Genomic DNA, 20,086 nt, shown 5'->3' with positions numbered 1-20,086 from the left:
TATTTTGAAAGATCTTATGGTATGTAGTAAGATAAAATATTACAAAACAAAGGATTGTTAGTTTTAAATTAATATATCTGAATTTTGAGGTGGAAGGTGTCTGAAGAAAGAGTTTAAGAAGATTGTATTGCACTTGGATAAGACTTGTGCACCTCAAGATTCTTGGCGATGTTTCAAGGAGAAGATGAGAAAAAGAGATCCCAGCATTGTTTTTCTTGTGATTTGAAGTTAGGGAAATCTTTTGGGGATGAGTAAGGAGTCTTTGACTGGGGCAGGTTAAAGAGGAAATTGGGACTGGGGGACAGAGTGAGACAGAAGTGAGACTGTGAGTAGACAGTGGAGGTGATGGTAATAGTTCTGAATCTTTGAGTCAGTGCATTCAGCAACTAATTCCAACTTTTTGGGGACAAGTTTTAATAATGTTTACACTTTAATAATGAAAAGATATTGCGTAATGTGAATCCAGAGCTGGGCCCTAAAAATGGAGGTATGTGGCATTTGAGCTTACTAAGAAACGATTCTCCCTCCATTGAGCATAATTAGAGGGGCACAATTCTAACATCCAGAAAGAGGATGCAGAGTCTAATTCTGTGTTTCAACTCCTTTCCTTCAGGAATAGATCTTCCAACTTCTGGATACATTTTCTGAGTTTGGATATCATTTGCTTCCTTGAAAATCTGTGTTCTCAATTGAGAGACTTCTTACAGCCTTTTTCTGTGACAAGATATTGAGTTGTCCTTTTCCTGTTGACTAGAACTCGAAGTTGGGGACAGGGAGGCCTCATGTGGCTTAAATAGCATGCAACAATTAGAGGCTAGGCCCTGTACCTGTTTAGAACTTATTAAGAGGTACACAGGTTCTACTACTCCTAACCATCATCTCAGTGCCAACCTGATCTCTTTCCTCCTCCTCCCTCTTAGCTTTCCAAACAAAAAGCCAGAAAACTAGGGTGAAGGAAAGAAAAAGTGCTGGAGTTGAATCATTAGCCTAGAGGGAGAGCTATGTGGCTTTTCTTTTTCTTTTTTCACCGAAGAGAAGAAGAAGGGGTATTCAGCCCACCTAAGCCAAGTAAGAGAGGTTTGCTTGGAAATATTTTAAAGTTCTGGTTTGATGTCTGCTTAGTTGTAGACTTGCTGATCTGTCCAGTGCCTATCAGAACAGGAGTGTAGAAATTGGAGAGAGTGCAGGGTAGGGTGAGGGGCAGTGTGGAGCAGCCTGCACTCCATTGTAATTTTAGGCCAATGAAAGATGGTGTGAGTTTCTGAAGAGTCGAGTGTGATGGTCACTGGGCTTTAGACATCTTGACAGAAACCTACTCAAGAGAGATTGCCACCAGACCAAGTATATCCTGGCAGAAAGAAGATGTGAAATGAAGCAATCTCCAGGGCTGTAAACTGAAGGGACATTGGAAGAGGAAGGACGAGCTGGAGACAGATTTTCTACCTCATGGAACCATGTTTTCCTACTGAAGGAGCCAGCATTTGAATGCCTGCCACACAGAGCTCATCAATACCCAGCTTTGGCCAAGAAAAGATACCAACAGGGATCAGATAAGAAAGAGCCACTTATCTCCAGCTCTTTCCTTCTTGTCACGATGGGCACTGAGAAAGGCTCCCAGCAATGGGGCTGGGGAGGAGGAGTAACAGATCAGACCATTTTCTTTCTCACTCTAGGTCTTTAAAGCCTGGATACCACTGCAGGGGAGAGGATGAAATAAGCTCCAGGTTGGAACTTTCATATCAGATTGGGCTATTTTATACCTGAAAAATGATCCAAAAAGTTCTGTAATTGTTCGGAGATATCAGTAAGGGACAAGAAAGGGAGAATTAAACTAGTATATCTGAAGATAGTGAATGGAGAAATATAAAACCCTTGAATGTCTATATCCTATCTGAGTCAGACTGCTCTGCATTCTGGGGCTGCTTAGTCATATGTATTCCATAAAAGTCACTTTCATAAAAACCAAAACCCCTCGATTCACGTCTGTGAATTGTCACCAGAATCCATCTCATCTCCACCTGTAGCACTATGTGAAAGCAGTTGAGGGAGGAAATGAAAAGGATTGTAATCTAGCAGATCCTGTTCAACTTAATTGGGAGCCTGCTTCCTTGACTAGCAGTAGAACTGAGATTTTCGATGAATTTGTATTACCAGTTCAAGGTGTTACCCCAACACTCATGGTTGTTATAGGAGCACGAGTACTTGCTTTAGATTCTGGCTTCAGTCTCTACCTGCCAAGGCCAGTTTTTACCCAGAAGTAATACTCCTCTGTCACAGCCAGTGTGCCCAGATGGGATGGACCCTCTAGACTCTTTTTCTAAAAGAATTTGGGACCTCTCAGTATCCACAGAGGAAGAACTTCTACAGCAGTGGGAGATTGACTGCTTTCTCCTTGTTACTAGTGGTTTAGGCAAAGGAGCATTGCCCCTTGGGGATATTTATTGCACTCTAAATTGTTATGTGATACTCTGTGTTTATATCATTAAATTTTTAATTTTCCATGTAATTGCATAGTCTTCATAATTATTAAACTACTACTACATAATACATTCATTCCTTGATATATTGGGGGATTAGTTTTAGGTCTCCCCCTCCAGATACCAAAATCCACCAATGCTCAGGTCCCTTATATAAAATGGTGTGCTATTTTATTTGCCTATAACCTATGCACATCCTCCACTATACTTTAAATCATCTCTAGATTACTCATAGTATTTAATGCAATGTAATTGCTATGTGAATAATTGTAAATACAATATAAATGCTATGTAAATAGTTTCCTGCATACCAGCAATCTCAAGTTTTGCTTTTTGGAACTTCCTGGAATTTTTTCCCTAATATTTGTGAACCCTTTTGGTTGAATTCAAGGATGTGGAACCTGCAAATTCAGGGAGCTGACTGTATTCTATTAAGAATATATATCACACTTTCCCCAATTTTGGATATTGAACTGTTTTTATTTTTTCCTCATAGAAATGTTACTTTGTATACCTGTTATTTGCCTTTCGTGGATTTTTGTTTCTTAATTTAAATTTTTTTATGAATTGTTTCTTCAGTAGAAGAATTTAATAGGCATAAGTGTTCAGACACTTTTAAGAATCTTTAAACATATCTAGATGCATATTCATGAAAAATATTTCAAAATTGTCCTTTGCCGCCTCCAAACCTTCTACATCCCTGTCTGATTAACCTTCCAGATACACTTTTTTTTTCATATCATTCTTGTGTTCAGAATTTTTAGTGGTTTCCATTGTCTCTTATTTTGTATGAGCTAAAACTTTTGACTTCATGTTTTTCATTCCAGTCTTTTTCGTTCCAAAGTTCTTTTAGTCCTTGTCACCTACTGTATTTGCATATTGATTCCTTACTCTATCCTAATTGCTCTGCTCACTGTTGCTAAAATGCACTGCCTCACACCTTTGCTCACATCATTCCATCTACATGAATGCCTTCTTTTCACTTTTAATTCTAAGTTCTATCCATATATTAATGTGTACTTTTAAAAAATATACTTTTTTTTTTTTAACGAAGTTTTACTTACCCATTCCTACCATGTGCAAATTTGCTTTTGTCAGTTCTGAAGGTTTTTTTCCTCACCTCCAAACTTTTAAAGTATTTATTTTAGTGTTAATTTTTCACCATCATTTATTTTTCTGTGCTTCCCAGGTGGCACTAGTGGTAAAGGATCCGCCTGCCAATGCAGGAGATATGAGACATAGGTTCTATCCCTGAGTTGGAAAGATCTCCTGGAGGAGGGGAGAGCAACCCACTCCAGTATTTGTGCATGGAGAATCCCATGGATAGAGGAGCCTGGTGGGCTATGGTCCATGAGGTCTCAAAGAGTCAGACATGACTGAAGTGACTTGGCATGCATGCACATTTATTTTTCTGCCTACTATTATAGATTGCCCAGCATGAAATGCCCAAGACTAAACAAACAAAAACAAAAATGAAACCAAATGAATAAGCTCCCCACTCCCCACAACATACTCACCTGAATGGGACTAGTAGAATCTAGAGAGCTGTTATTTCAAGATGGAAGTAGTCTGTCCTGCGAGAATAGATATTTGGGTAATTCTGAGCATAGACATTTGAAGGGATTCTTTAATTGTGGTGAAACTCCAGCAACAACATACATTTTTATCCTGTAATGGTGCAGTGGCATAACCAGAAAAATATACAATAATATTGCTCTCTTAAGGTAACAAGACTCTTGCATATGATGAATATATGGCTGAAAATCTAGTTATTTTAAACTTTGAGTTTGTATCTGTTGAATTATGTAGAAAATACCTGCAAGAGGCAAAGCATTATGCTGCTGTCTACAGTTTATGCATGTCTTGGAAATGAGGTCTACAACTTGTGAGCCTTGGGGAAATTCTAACATTAACTTAAATCTTTGTTTCCAGTGTAGAGGGAAAATGTGTCTTACCTCTTTTCTCAAATGCCGGAGCCTGAATGGAACCTCTTTGGCATTGGCTTTCTCGTACAGTATCAGCTCAGCTTGAAACAATGAAAGTAGTGTATCTGATCACAAGCAGTTGATCCCCAGACATGTTTATTGATGGCACTATCAAGGAAAACAGCATACTGACATACAATACAAAGAAACTTGGCAGACTTTAGAGTGGCAATTCAGTTTTGGCATTTATATTGGTAAAAACAGATTACAAGGCTTAGTGCAGCTCAAACCTTATTTAAGCTTGCAAAATGTCTGATTTGATCAGTTGGCATTCCACTGAGAGCAACACCTCTATCTCTAGGAATTCCTCTTCTGCAGTTTACACTGGTGTATTGCCTGTGCTTTGCTTTGAGTGTGTTATATAATCTAATCTTTTTCTTTCCCCCTGATTGACCCCATTAAAAAAAAAAATCAAGTCACCGCGCCCGTCAGTGCAGTTCTAAAATTTTTAACTGAACAGTGACACTTAGTGGCTAGAAATATTCATTACAGTGCTCTTCCGTAGGAATCTCCATTAACATGTCCCATGGTAATAAAATAAATGATAACCAAAATTTAGTCTTCTTGGCAAAGTAATATATAGTATTTGAAGTGTTGTTGGTTTTGCAGCAGCTGTCATTCCATACCAACCCATTTAGTTAAAAAGCAAACAGGTGGCTTACACATATTGTTTGTACTACATACATTTTAAAATCTTCTTTAGTCCTACGGAAATCAATGGGGGCATTTTTGCTGTTGATTTCAATTTACCAGAATATATAACAATGTAGTGAAGATATTATTAATTAAGAGCACTGTTGAAAGTGATTTCTTTCTTCTAAGCAAATATCTATTGCCCTGAAATATGAACAAGTATCTTAAGCTAGACAAGTAATTTGCACTTATACCTATGAGACTGATAAAAAAAAAAGCAGACAAAAAAATTACTGTCCTTAATTAACCCCTTTGTTTTGGTACCATGGCATGTAAGAAGTTAAATTATAGTGAGGTTTTTAAATGTTTACTCCAAGATCAAGAGTTTATTCCTTTAAGATCTAGGTTAAGTTTTCTCTCAACTTTTATTGTATTTATGGATTTATTTTTGACCTTTAAAGAAGGTTTCAGGACAGTAATTAGTGTTTTATTTTCCTGTAAAATGAAAGCAAGCTTTCTTGCCTGAGGTTAATGTGTTTTTGAATCTCTTGAGGTACTGTGATTGGAAAGCAATTTAAAATGTTGTCTTCTGCTAGTGTCACATGTAACAGAGATGAGTTGAAAATATTTGATTAGTGGGTATGACAGCATATGGCAAGATAGTCATGGAAGTGAATGAAAACCATATTGTTAGACTTATGTATTCGATTTTTAGATACCAAAGTAAATACAATGAAAAGAAATTTTTTGAAAGAACTGATTTTAGGGAGTGGGAGAGGAGAGGTGATACAGTCATCTTTTAAAAGTGTAGTGAAAAGTCTTCTTAAACTTACTTTACCAAAAGATAAATTAGAATGTAATTATGAGGTTTATAGAAACACCAAAAGTGCTTTAAAAGCCCTTAAGTAAGACACACATTATCCAAAATGATAATTTTACTTAGATACTTTCTCAATTGAGTAAATTGAGTAAGCAATTAACTTAATTCTCTACTCTCTGGCTCTTTTGAACTCTTATTCCTCCTCTTTTTACCCTTTCTACCTACCATCAGGAGATGATGGTTCCTCTTATAGCTGTCAGGATATTATGGATGTACTCTTAATCCTTAACAGGCTGTATTGAAATTGCCTGTAATTGTCTGTTTTTTCTCAGTTGGCAAACTCTTTGAGACTTGGGAGTGTGTGTCTTATTCACTGTCTCTAGCATCTAGCACAGTGCCTGACATGTAGTAAGTACTGATTACTTAATGTCTGTAGGGGCCAGAATGTTGGAGTTCAGTTAGAGTGAAGAGGCAAAGTAAAATTTCTTCCTGGTCTCTAAGGGGTTAGGGACCCCATTGCTTATGGGGCTCTCTTTTGTGCTTTTCCAGAAGGGATGATGAGCCTCTGGGCTGTTAATGTTTCTTTTTGCTGTTGACAGTTTAGAGGTAATGGTTTGGGATTCAATCATCGTATATAAAAGTGGCCATTCTGTTTTAGAGAGTGAGCAGTTTCAGGTGGTATACAGCAGATTCTTTATGTAATTCTCCAAATAGACATATTATCAAAGAGACTGTGTTCAGTCTTAGGAAAGTGGTGTGGAAGTACTATGGTGGAAATGATGTTGAATTGTTGAATGGGAGCTTAGACCTGGAAGGTTAAATCTAGTTCTTCTACTAACTCTATATTTAACCTTGACCATATCATTTAATTTCTTTGATTCTCAATTTCTTTTACAAAATGAAAGAGTTGGGCTGAATGACCTCTAAGGATCCTTCTTATCTTTAATACTAAGCTTGCATTGCTCACAAGGACATAAAACAAAGATATTGAGTTAGATTTTAATTACTTAGAAGGTCAAGACAGGGCTGTCCACTAGGTGAAGTATAGGCCAACAGAAATTGCCTACTCTTTCTTTCATTATTTGATTTAATACAGATGTTCAACATGTATTTTGTTGACTGATGAGATAACATTTCTTTTAGTTTTTTAAGCAAAAATAATGTTTTATTTTTAAAAAAACTTTAATGTTGGTATAATTATAGATTTACATACAGTGTGATAAGAAGGAATGGGCTTCCTGGGTAGCTCAGCTAGTAAAGAATCTGCCTGCAGTGCAAGAGACACGTTTTTGATTCCTGGGTCAGGAAGTTCCCCTGGAGAAGGGATTGGCTACCCACTCCAGTATTCTTGGTCTTCCCTGCTGGCTCAGATGGTAAACAACCTGCCTGCAATGTGAGAGACCTGGGTTCAATCCTTGGGTTGGGAAGATCTCCTGGAGGAGGGCATAGCAACCCAGTTCACTATTCTTGCCTGGAGGATCCCCATGGACAGAGGAGCCTGGCGGGCTGTAGTCCTTGGGTCACAAAGAGTGGAACATGACTGAGCAACTAAGCACACAGCACACACATAAGAAGGAATATAGGGAACTCCTGTATATTCTTTACCAAATGTTAACAGTTTACAAAACTGTGATTCAAGTACAGTATCACAATAGGACATTGACATTAATATAGTCAAGATACAGAATATTTACATCACAACGGTTCAGTTCAGTCGCTCAGTTGTGTCTGACTCTTTGCAACCCCATGGACTGCAGCACGCCAGGCTTCCTTGTCCTTCACCATCTCCCAGAGCTTTCTCAAACTCATGTCCATCAAGTTTGTGATGCCATCCAACCATCTCATCCTCTGTCATCCCCTTCTCCTCCTGCTTTCAATCTTTCCCAGCATCAGGGTCTTTTCAAGTGAGTCAGTTCTTTGCATCAGTGGCCAAAGTATTGGAGTTTCAGCTTCAGCATTAGTCCTTCCAATGAATATTCAGGACTGATCTCCTTTAGGATGGACTGGTTGGATCTCCTTGCAGTCCAAGGGACTCTCAAGAGTCTTCTCCAACACCACAGTTCAAAAGCATCAATTCTTCGGTGCTCAGCTTTCTTGATGGTCCAACTCTCACATCCATACATGACTACTGGAAAAAACATAGCTTCGACTAGATGAACGTTTGTCGGCAAAGTAATGTCTCTGTTTTTCAATACGCTGTCTAGGTTGGTCATAGCTTTTCTTCCAAGGAGCAAGCATCTTTTAATTTCATGGCTTCAGTCACCATCTGCAGTGATTTTGAAGCCCAAATTACAGAGTCAAGCTACAGAATATTTGGAGTCAAGATACAGAATTTGGAGTCAAGATACAGAGTATTTCCATCACAACAAGGGTCCCCTCATATTGCCCTTTTATACTAACTCCCAACTCCTTCCCAAACCCATTTCTAAACCCGGATAACCCTAATATTTTATCCATTTCTATAATTTTGCCTTTTTAAGAATGTTATATAAATGGAATCATACAGCATATAACCTCTTGTGATTGACTTTTTTTCATGTATTACAGTTCTCTGGAGATTTATCCAGGTTGTTGCATGTGTCGATAATTTATTACATTTTATTACTCAGTAGCATTTCCCAGCATGAATGTACTACAGCTTGCTTAACAGTTGGCTCATGGAAAGACATCTACATTGTTCCCAGTTTTTTTCTATTATGAATAAAGCTGTTATAAACATATTCAGGCTTTTGTGTGACCATAGCTTTGAGATAAATGCCTGGGAGTAAAATTGCTGGGTCATATGGTAGTTGCATGTTTGAGTCTTAAAAGAAACTACCAAATTGTTTTTGAATAGCTGTACCATTTACTTTCATACCATCAATATATGAGTGATTCAGTTTCTCTGTATCCTCACCAGTGTATGGTGTTGTCATTATTTTTTATTTTAGCCAGTGTGATAGGTATGATATCTCATTGTGATTTTAATTTGCATTTCACTAATGACTAAAGGTGTTAAACATCTTTTCATGTGCTGATTTGACATTGTTGTATCTTCTTTAGTGAAATGTCTCTTCATGCTTTTTTGCCTGTTTTCTAATTGATTTTTTAAAACTGTTCAGTTTTGAGTGTTCTTTATATATTCTAGATACTAGTCTTTTGTTGGCTATATGGTTCACAAATATTTTCTCCTAGTCTATAACTTATCTTTTTTATCATCTTAGCAAAGTCTTTCAATGAGTAAATTTGAAAAATTAGAAGAAGTCCAACTCATCAATTTTTCCATTTATGGACTGTACTTTCTGTACAATCTGTTAAATCTTAGTACTCTGTCTACCCCTAGATCCTAAAGATTATCCCCTCTTTTTAAAAAATGTTTTACTGTTTTAAGTTTTATATTTAAATCTATGATTCATTTTGAGCTGCGTTTTGTATAACAGGTGAGGCTTATGTTGAAGTTTATCTTATTGCCTGTGGATGTCCATTGGCTTCCCAGATGGTATGTGGCATTAGTGGTAAAGAACCTGCCTACCAGTACTGAAGATGTGAGACAGGAGTTCAGTCTCTGGATTGAGAAGATCTTCTGGAGGAAGACATGGTAACCCACTCCAGTATTCTTGCCTGGAGAATCCCCATGGATAGAGGAGCCTGGTGGGCTATAGTCCATAGGGTCATAAAGAGTTGGACGTGGCTGACATGACTTAGCACCCATGCATGGATGTCCGATAGCTCCAGCACCATTTGTTGAAAAGGCTATCTTTCCTTCATTAAATTCTTTTGTACCTTTGTTAAAAATCAGTTAGCCATAATTAGTATGGGTTTTTCCCTGTGTTCTCTGTTTTTTTATTCCATTCATCTATGTGTCTGTCCTTCCACCAATACCACACTATCTTGATTATAAGTCCTGAAATCAAGTAGAGTGATTCTTCCCATTCTGTTCTTTTTCAAGATTGTTTCACTGTTCTAGTTTTTTTGGCTTTTCCATATAAATTTAAGAATAAACTATGTATCTAAAAAATCTCACTGGGATTTTGATAGGAATCACATTAAACCTGTATGTCAGTTTGGAGATAATTGACATCTTTAGTATTATTGAATCTACCAATCCATGATCATGGTCTCTCTATCTATCTATCTATTGTTTGGTTTCTTTTATCATCTTTGTATAATTTTCAGCATGTAAATTTTGGATATATCTTGTTAGAATTATATTTAAGTATTTCATTTTGAGCAATAATAAATGGCACTACATTTTAAGTATCAGTGTTTATATATTTTTAGCTACCATATAGAAATAAAACTGATTTTGGTATGTTAATCTTGTATCCTGTGACCTCACTGAAATAATTTATTAGCTCTAGGAGATTGATTGTGTGTGTTTGTGTGTACAGATTTCTTGGCATTTTCTGTATAGATAATCATGCCACCTGTGAAAAGGAACAATTTTATTTCTTCTTTTTCATCTTTGTATCTTTTTTTTTCTTTCTTATTGCAGTGGCTAGAACTTCTCTGACTATGTGTTGAACCAAGAGTGGTCAAAGCAGACATTTTGTCCTCTTCTCAATTTTAGTGGGAAAGTCACTGTTAAGTTTAATGTTAGTTAGGTATACATTTTTTGTAGATACCTTTTTACCAAGTTGAGGGAGTTCCAGCTATGATTATTTATCAGAGTTTTTTTTTTTTTTTTTGAATCATGAGTGATTGTTGAATTTGTTAAATGCTTCTGCATTGATTGATATGATCATGTGATTTTTCTTCTTTAGTTTGTCAAAATGGTGGATTACACTGATTGGCTCAAATATTGAACTAGCCTTGAATTCCTGAAAGAAATTTCAGTTCGTCATGGTGCATAATTCTTTGTAACATATTGCTGAATTCCATTTTCAAATATTTTGATAAAGAGTTTTATATCTAATTCATGAGGGCTATTTATCTGTAGTTTTCCCTTTCTTTCTTTCTTTTACTATCTTTGTCTGGTTTAGGTGTCAGTGCAATTAGTATTAATTCATAAAACAAATTGGGAAAGATTTCCTTCTTTTTTATTTTCTAGAGAGATTGTGTAGAATTAGTGTTAATTTTCCCTCAAATATTTGGTAGAATTATCTAGTGAAACCATCTGGGCCTGGAGATTTCTTTTTTTAAATTGATAATTCAATTTCTTTTATAGTTACAGAGATATTCAAATTATATATTTAATATGAGACAAGTTATGGTAGTTTGGGCTTTTGGGAATTAGTTCACTTCATCTGGGCTTCCCTGATAGCTCAGTTGGTAAAGAATTCACCTGCAGTGCAGGAAACCCCAGTTCTATTCCTGGGTCAGGAAGATCCACTGGAGAAGGTATTGGCTACCCATTCCGGTGTTTTTGGGCTTCCCTTGTGGTTCAACTGCTAGAGAATCCACCTGCAATGTGGGAGACCTGGGTTCAATCCCTGGATTGGGAAGATCCTCTAGAGAACGAAAGGCTGCCCACTAGTATTCTGGCGTGGAGAATTCCATGGACTGTATAGTCCATAGGGTTGCAAAGAGTTGGACACGACAGAGCAACTTTCACTTTTCACTTCATCTAGGTTGTCAAATATGTATATAGAGTTATTTATAGTATTCCTTCATCTGTTTGGTGTCTGGAAGGTTTGTAGTGATGTTTCCTCTTTCATTCTTGGTATTGGTAATTTGTGTCTTCTCTCATTTTTTCCTTGTCAGTCTTGCCTGCAGTTTGCAATTAAACTGATCTTTTCGAAGAACCAGCTCTTTTTTTTTTTCATTGATTTCCTGTATTGTTTTTGTTTAGTTTAATTGATTTCTGTTCTTACCTTTATTATCCCTTCTTTCTGCTTGGTTTGGGTTTATTTTTCTCTGTTTCTATTGTTTGCATTTAGTGCTATAAATTTCTATTTTAGCACTGTTTTAGCTGTGTCCAACAAATTTTATGTTGTATTTTTATTTTTGTTCATTTCTATATATTTTAAAAATTTCCCTTGAGACTTGTGTCTAGTTTCCTTTTTTTTTTTTTTTTTTGAGATTTTCTTGTTGTCTTTCTGTTTTTGATTTCCAGTTTGATTCTATTATGGTCAGAGAACATTCCCCATGATTTCAATTCTTTTAGATTTGTTGAGGTTTGTTTTACAGCTCAGAATATAGCCTCTGTTTGTAAATGTTCCTTGGGCATGTGAAAAGAATGTGTATTCTGCTCTAACTGTGTAGAGTGTTCTCTAAATGTTGATTCAATTCTATTGATTGATAGTGGTATTGAGTTTTTTCTTCTATACCCTTGCTGATATTTTATTTCTTCTATAAAATGTTCAGTGGGAGTACTGAAGTCTGTAAGTATAATAATACTGTATTTATGTGTTTCTTCTTTCAGTTCTGCTGTTTTGTGCATACACATTTAGGATTGCTTTGTCTTGGGGGATTGACCCTTTTATCTTTTATGATGTATCTCTCTGTTCTGGTGACTTTCTTTGTACTGAAATCTATTACTTTATCTAATATTAATATAGCCACTGCTGGTTAACTTTGATTAACGTTTGCGTGTTGTGTGTTTTCCCATCTTTTTACTTTAACTAGGCCTATATTGTTCTATTTGGAGTGAGTTTCTTGAAGATAGTATTGTATTTTTCTAAAATTTCCATTTGATTCTTTATATCTTCTCTGTTTTAGCTTTCTATTTTTTTGTTTCAAATATGTTTGCAATTGCTCATTAAAGCACTTTGTAATGGTGACTTTAAAATATTTATTAGATAATACTAGTACCTCTGACATTTCTTATTGGCAGCTATTGACTTTTTAAAAATTCAGTTTGAGGCCTTCCTGGTCGTCAGTGTGGTAAGTGATTTTTGATCGAAACCTGGACATTTTCATATTATTATGAGACTTTGAATTTTATTTAACCTTCCCTTTTGGTTGACTTTCTCTGACACCACAGTGGAAGGAGGTGAGGAAGTCTACTTTGTTAATATCGGGTGGAGTAGATGTTGACACTTGAGTGGGAATGGCTCCTTATACTGCTGGGGGGGGGTTGAGGATTCTGGTTCCCCACATGGTCTCCACTGACGCTGTGGTAAGAGTGATCTAATTACCTTTGGTTGATGGCACAAGTCTTGTTCTGCACTAGAGCCCCTCTGACACCCCCAGTGTGCTAGGGAGAGTGCTCATTACTGCTCGGTTAGGGAGAAAATTCCCATCCTTCATGTGGTTTCTACTGATACTGTAGGGAGGAGGAGATTATATTACTGTCCAGCAGAGGTGAAAGTCTCAGCTTTCTACTTGGCTTTCTTTGACAGCACTCTGGTGAAGGTATTGGAGCAGCTCATATGAGAATTGAAATCTAGGCTTTCCTGTCAGCCTTTTCAAGTATGTCTTGGAGTAGAGTCACAGTTTTCTTAAAATTAATTAATTAATTTGACTGCACCAGTTCTTAGTTGTGCCATGTGGGATTTTTGATCTTCCTTGCAGCATGCAGGATCTTTAGTTGTAGCGTGTGAACTCTCAGTTATGCCCTGTAAACAACTCTTAGTGGCAGCATATGAGATCTAGTTCCCTGACCAGGGGTTGAAACCAGGCTTCCTGCATTCGGAGCACAGAGTCTTAGCCACTGGACCACCAGGGAAATCCGAAGTCACAGTTTTTATTGTGGTATTTGGCTGGAGTAGATAAGTTATTGTATAAAAGGTTTCCATTTCACTAGGCTGACCTTTTGTTCACCCTTTGATTGGTGAAAACAAGCTTTCATTGGGACTGTTTTGTCTGTGGGCTTCCCTGATGGCTCAGCAGTGAATAATCTGCCAGCAATGCAGGAGATGCGGGTTTGATCCCTGGGTTGGGGAGATCTCCTGGAGGAGGAAATGGCAACCCACTCCAGTATTCTTGCCTGAAAGATCCCATGGACAGATGAACCTGGTGGGCTACAGTCCAAAGGGTCACAAAAACTTAGACATGACTGAGTGTCTGAGCATTTTGTCAGTACCTGCTGATGTCGTCAGGTTCTTGGGTTCTTCAGCTGCAAGTCTGGGATATATGAGGCAAAAATAAAACCCAAGGAACTCACCATCATGTTGTTCCTTGTGTTTTGATGTACTTGGCCAATCTGCTTTCTTCTCTCTGCCTTTCAGAATCTTCTGTTTATTTTATATATAGCCAGGATTTGGGGGGTGATTTTTAAAATTGTAGTATAGTTGATGTACAAGGTTATATAATTGTACAATATAGTGGTTCACAATTTTTAAAGGTTATAGTCCACTTATATAAAATATTAGCTATATTCCCTATATTGTATAATATATCTTTGTGGATATATATAATATATATTGTATAATATACTCTGTCACTCCTATAATATAGCCTTGTAGCTTATTTTATGCATAATAGTTTGTTCCTCTTAATTTCCTACCCCTATGTTGCCTCTCCCCTCTCCTCACTGGTAACCACTGATTTGTTTTCTGTATCTCTGAGTCTGTTTCTTTTTTGTTATATTCACTGGTTTGTGTATTTTTTATATTCCACATGTAAGTTATATCACGTAGTGTTTGTCTTTATCTGTCTGGCTAGTGTTATACCCTCCAAGTTCATCCACACTGCTGCAAATGGCAAAATTTCATCCATTTTTATGGCCGAGTAGCATTCCATTGTGTGTGTGTACGTCTCTCTCTCTCTATATATATATATGTGTATATATAAATATACACACCACATTTTCTTTATCCATTAATCTGTTGATGAACACTTAGGTTGCTTCCGTACCTTGGCTATTGTAAATAAGGCTCCTATGAACATTGGGGTGCATGTATATTCTTAAATTAGTGGGGTTTTTTTGTATATATACCCAGGAGTAGAATTGCTGAGTCCTAGGGTAATTCTATTTGTAGTTTTTTGATAAACCTCCATACTGTTGTCCACAGTGGCTGCACCAATTTACATTCCTACTAACAGTGTACAAGGTTTCCTTTTTCTCCACATCCTTGTTAACATTTGTCATTTGTAGACTTTTTGATGATAGTCATTCTGACAGGTGTGAGGTGATGTCTCATTGTGGTTTTGATTTACATTTCTCTGCTGATTAGCAATGTTGAGCATCTTTTCATGTGCCAGTTGGCCGTCTGCATGTACTCTTTGGAGAAATGTCTCTTTAGGTCTTCTGCCCATTTTTTTAATCAGTTTTTTTTTATGTTGGATAGTATGAACTGTTTATATATTTTCATATCCAGGATTTCTAGTTGTACCCAGTGGTAGGAATATGGGAAAATACCTCTACTCCATTTTCCTGGAATAATGTGTCTTAATTCCTCAAAATAGAGATGTTTTATTAGGAAGTTAGGAGTTGTTGCGAACAAGAGTGGAATAGTTATGGGGAAAAGAAGAGAGTATCACTGTGGTTTATTTATAGTGTTTTTGAATGTTTGAGAAGAGTAGAGGGAAACAGATTCTGCCACTCCTAAAAAAAGTGTGAGTACCAATTGAATATTGGTGCATTCATTCATTCACCATTCAGCACACATTTAGAAATCAACTGTATGCCTGGCAGTGTGATTGATGCTAGGAATATAAAGACAGCTAAGTTTCTTTTTGCCTATTAGGAGCTCAAAAACTAGTCTGTCAAAGCCTGACATCCAAATAAGCAAATAATGATAACATCTTATGGTAAGTAAACTGAGTATTGAAGGATGAGTTCAAGTTCTATAGGTGAACTGGAAAAAGATAATGAAGGCAAAGAAATGGCTTGCTTAAGAGCACAAAAGCATAACATTTTGTGAATTTAGGAAAACGGCAAGCATCAGTGTGGAAAGAATAAGGGGGTCATATATGTGAGTGGTGCAATATTAGGCTAAAAATACAGGTTTGGACAGATTATAGAGGGCTTTAATATGGTATGTCATGCTAAGGAAGTTTTACAGTCTGCAGGCAATGGAGAGTATACTTTAAGCTATTTGATTGAGCATTTTAAAATAATGATTTTTGTTATATTTATATATATTCAAATGTATCCTTTAATATCCTTTTACATATGTGGATGTAAGACTTGACATTCTGACTTCTCTCTTTCTGCTTCTACTTTCCCCTGTACGATCATCTGTGGCTAGAAATGGGGGAGAGAAATGTTCACTTAAACATCTAGAGTGATTTGTGTAAATGTAACAGATGCACAAGTGCAGCTCAGGATGAAGCTATTGTTTCAAACCTGTTCTCACAGACAGTTTCAGTTTTACTGGCTGGGTGTGTGACTATGTGTTTAAATACAGTAACACCCAGTATTAATCCTAATAATCACCTCACAATTTGTTTATCCCCTCAGTCATTTCAGTTTACTTATAAACAGTGGTCTTTCATAGATTCTAGTAGAACTGTACACTGATGGGGCATATTAATTTTAGGAAATGAAAAATCCATATCTTCTTCAAGAATGGGAATGTATGATTTAGCTCATTTTGTTAAAATAGTTAAGATATTCTTTATCAGGCAGAGTGTTACATTAATTTTTCACTGTTTTCTTCTTAATCGTTCACATTTATGATCACTATTTCTTCTTGTCTTAGATATATTCTATTAGTATTTATAAATGTTTCTGCTCTTCTGTAATAGCATATATTCAAACCTTATGGTATCCCAATGTATTGGTGTATTTAAAAAAACTCCGTATACAATAACACTTTATTTTTATGCTGTCTAAATCTTTTATTTAAAGACATCTGGTATGCTTGGCTCAGCGGACAAAATATGACAGTGCTGAAAAGTAGTATTAGCAATTCTTATGACTTCTTACATATTTTAAGATGTTTATGGCAGAAATTACATACTGTAGTGGATAGAGTAGCAGACTAAGAAAAATTTATCACTGATATACAATTGCTTACTTGTTTGTGACCTTGGGAAGATCAGTAGCCTTTTCTGATTGAATGATTCTAATTTTAACCACAATTTTATAATTGTGAAAGAAGCAAAAATTGCCTGAAGTATCTGTGTAATAAGAATACTGAGATTTTAGACACAGTTCTTGTTTTTTAAATTTAGCATATTATATTGCTACTGTTAATGTTCCTGAAGTGGCTCACTTGAATTCAGTTTCTTGTAATGATTAAAAACACGCTCTTGATATAGCCAGTGGAAACTTTTTGGCTTGAATTTCTGAATGAATTATAAATGAAAATATAATACTCACCTGTACTTCTACTTGTTAGATAAATTCTTTAGATATTAAAACTGAATTAGTATTAAACTAAATTTGAGACGTTGTTATAAATTTCAATTATGTTTTGCTGCTTACAATTTTATTTCAGAAATATTAATTGACCGAATCCTATCTCTGTAATGAGACCATGACAAATAATGCTATGTATTAGATATGTGTACGAACCAGCTCATAGTTTGTGATATTTCAGCTTGTGTGTACTGTCCTCTGCTGGATGGAAAATGTTCTCCCAGTTCAAATGAGTCAGCACTTTGCTGCCTTACTAGTGATTTATTTTGCTTAAACTTTGAAAGTCTTTGTGTTATATTTGCTAAGGATGGAGTGCAGAAAGTTTCACTCACAAGCCAGATTCCCTCACATATAGGTGATTCTGGGAAGTTCTTTGATTGAAGAATAATTAATTGTTCTATAAAATTTTTACAGTTATCTGGGAAACGGGTTAAAAGGGGAACTTAAGTTACTATGGTATGTCTATAATTTACATGTATTTATGTATCTTTTATTGAAGCCAAAGGTCAAGATTCAGTCAAACCAGGAAACTCAGCAAGTCATGACCATCGGCAGTTTATGTATGGTGAGTGGCCTTGTGATTTTTGTGCATTTCTTTTTAAAACTGAAGTTACTTAAAAATTGTGCATGCTTGGTAGAGGTGCATGAGAAGAAGAATCCTGGAATTTGATCTAATTCGCTATACACATGCCAGATATATTTTGCTTTCCTGAAAAAGTTGTACTATCTTTACTCCTCTAAATCTGTTGCCTTTCTAAGTACGATACCAAAGGCAAATATCCTGAGAAAAAGAGTGATAGATTTTACTAAAAAATTTTAAAGTTTCTGTCTGCCAAAATTCACTATAAACAAGATCAAAAGGCAACTGACAACTGGGGACAATGAGTGCAATACATATGGTGAACAAAGAGTTAAAATAAAAAAGCATGTGGTACATGTTAGGTCGTCATTTCATCTGGAGAGCTAAGTACTGTTGTTATCTTTATGTTATAGATGAGGAAATTGAAGCTCGCAGAGGTCTTACTGTTGGTGATAGATTAAGGCTTCAAAATTCAGGCAGTCGTAGCCCAAGCCTATGCTGTTAACCACTGTATTACCTGCCCTGCATTCCTGTAGATATCCAGAGACATGAACAGGCAATTCACAAAGACGTCCAGTAGCCAGTAATCATGTAAAACATATTTACTTTTTAAAGAAGTCAAGTAAGAGCAAATGAAAATAAGAAGGTACTTTTTTTGTATATGAAACTGTAACAGAGATGAAAAAATGATTATGCTCATTATTGGCAAGATACAGAAAAACCACACTATTGATAAATCCTTTCATTGGGACAATTACCTAAAAAATTCTATAAAGTTTTAACATTACAATTCAATTTTTAGTTCTTTGTCTGAGAAAATAATTGTGTTTGTATGAGGTCTGGTTTCAAGGATGTGAACCCAATATTTGTTTATGATAGCTACACAGTGGAGTCAGCCAAAATACCCAGCAATACAGTGGTTAAAAAATTAGTGTGGGTTTATAAAATGAAATACCAGTAGTTGTTTAAAATGGTAAAAATTATTTAATTATATATATATATATAAAAGTATTAAGAGGAAAACCTGGTCATTAAATCATGAGGATTCCATTTAGACATGTAAATTTTACATTAATAAAAGGCTGGAAAATTTAGAACAAAATATTGGTAGTGATTATCTCCAATTAGTGGGAGTACAAGTTGGTGTTTTAAAATTTCCTAAAATTTCCATAATTTAAAACTTTTGAGTTATGTTGAGGTTTGACAGAAAACAACAAAATTCTGTAAAACAATTATCCTTCAATAAAATATAAATTAATTAAAAAAAGAGCCACTATGAAATTTCCTTTAAATTACCTATTTTTAAGATTTTATAAAGCATAGCCACAGATTTGCAAAATGGAAATTTTGGTCTCTCTATTTTTTAAGTTCTGATTAACAATACATCTGGATCATTATTTTGGTCTTAAAATTGATAGTTATCAGTAATGTTATTCCCAAGTAAACTTGAATGATGTTATTTTATTCATAATTTCAATGTGAATTTTTCTTTATTTCATTTGTTGGCCAAATTTTTCCTTTTTTCTTTTCTTTAATCTCTCCACATTCATATTTGCCTTTCTATTAGCTATTTTTTCCAGTGTATTTTATACTTTTTAAAAACGCCTCTCTTGTTTTTAATATTTATTCTTTTGTAACACACTATTCTGTTGTTCATTTTTCCAATCCTCCTTATCCCCATGCAGTGAAAATTTTGCAAATTTGGTGTGAAATTTGTTGTGATGAATAGAAAATGCCTACTTGGTTATTTTATCATTAATTATTAAATATAATTACGATTATAGAACCTAATTCTCATAATTGATGTTTTAATTTCAGCATTTGTTTATAAAATTGCATCAGTGTTTTTATTTTCTGTTAATGTGTGATTTATTTGTTAGGTCTTGTTCCTGAATAGCTGGATTTTTTTCTTCTCTGAGAAAGTGACCTGTCTTCCCTCTACTTTCAGTAAGTCAGTTCTGATTTATATTTGGAGTCATGGCACAGTACTAGATGATTCAAGCAGAGGAAGAAAAAAAGATCTGTGGCACTTTATTTTCCACTTTACCCTGATAAAAGTCGTAAAGGTATCTAATATATGCTGTTTTGCATTTTGCTCGTATGTGTCAGGCAGAGTAAAGTGGGCAGGGATTAGAGACCTTTATATTGAAAGGAATTATTTTGAGGGTGCTGTGACAAATTCGGTGGCTTTGACTTGCTGCAGTTCTGTAATTTGAACACTAAGTGGCACTAAAGCCTAGGTCACAGATAAAATATTGTCAATTTAAATTATAAGATTCAGGGGTCTCTTGATGGGTATGGCTTTAGGAAAATGCAAAAAAAGATCAGTGAAAGGTACTTTGAACTCAGAAAAAAAGATAAAAAGTTAGTTAGATAATCGAGTTATTTTTGGGAACTAGAAGTTTACCAACTCTATTGTTT

The 20,086-nt window shown here is 35.6% G+C and overlaps 1 protein-coding gene across 2 annotated transcripts in view; it reads left to right on the top strand.

Moving 5' to 3' along the window:
- The window catches only part of SLC4A10 (solute carrier family 4 member 10), a 450,611-nt gene that overhangs the window by 73,852 nt on the left and 356,673 nt on the right, over positions 1-20,086 (top strand). For both annotated transcript variants that reach the window (XM_081581599.1, XM_081581598.1), the window contains exons 2-3: positions 17,585-17,650; positions 19,546-19,612. The gene's annotated coding sequence lies outside the window, so the exon portion shown is untranslated. The remainder of the gene's footprint in view (positions 1-17,584; positions 17,651-19,545; positions 19,613-20,086) is intronic.

The sequence above is a fragment of the Giraffa tippelskirchi genome, chromosome 3 (genome assembly GCF_054371585.1).
Source record: "Giraffa tippelskirchi isolate mGirTip1 chromosome 3, T2T-mGirTip1v1.2.pri, whole genome shotgun sequence".
NCBI classification, from domain to species: Eukaryota; Metazoa; Chordata; class Mammalia; order Artiodactyla; family Giraffidae; genus Giraffa; species Giraffa tippelskirchi.
This window is presented reverse-complemented; position numbering and strand designations above follow the sequence as displayed.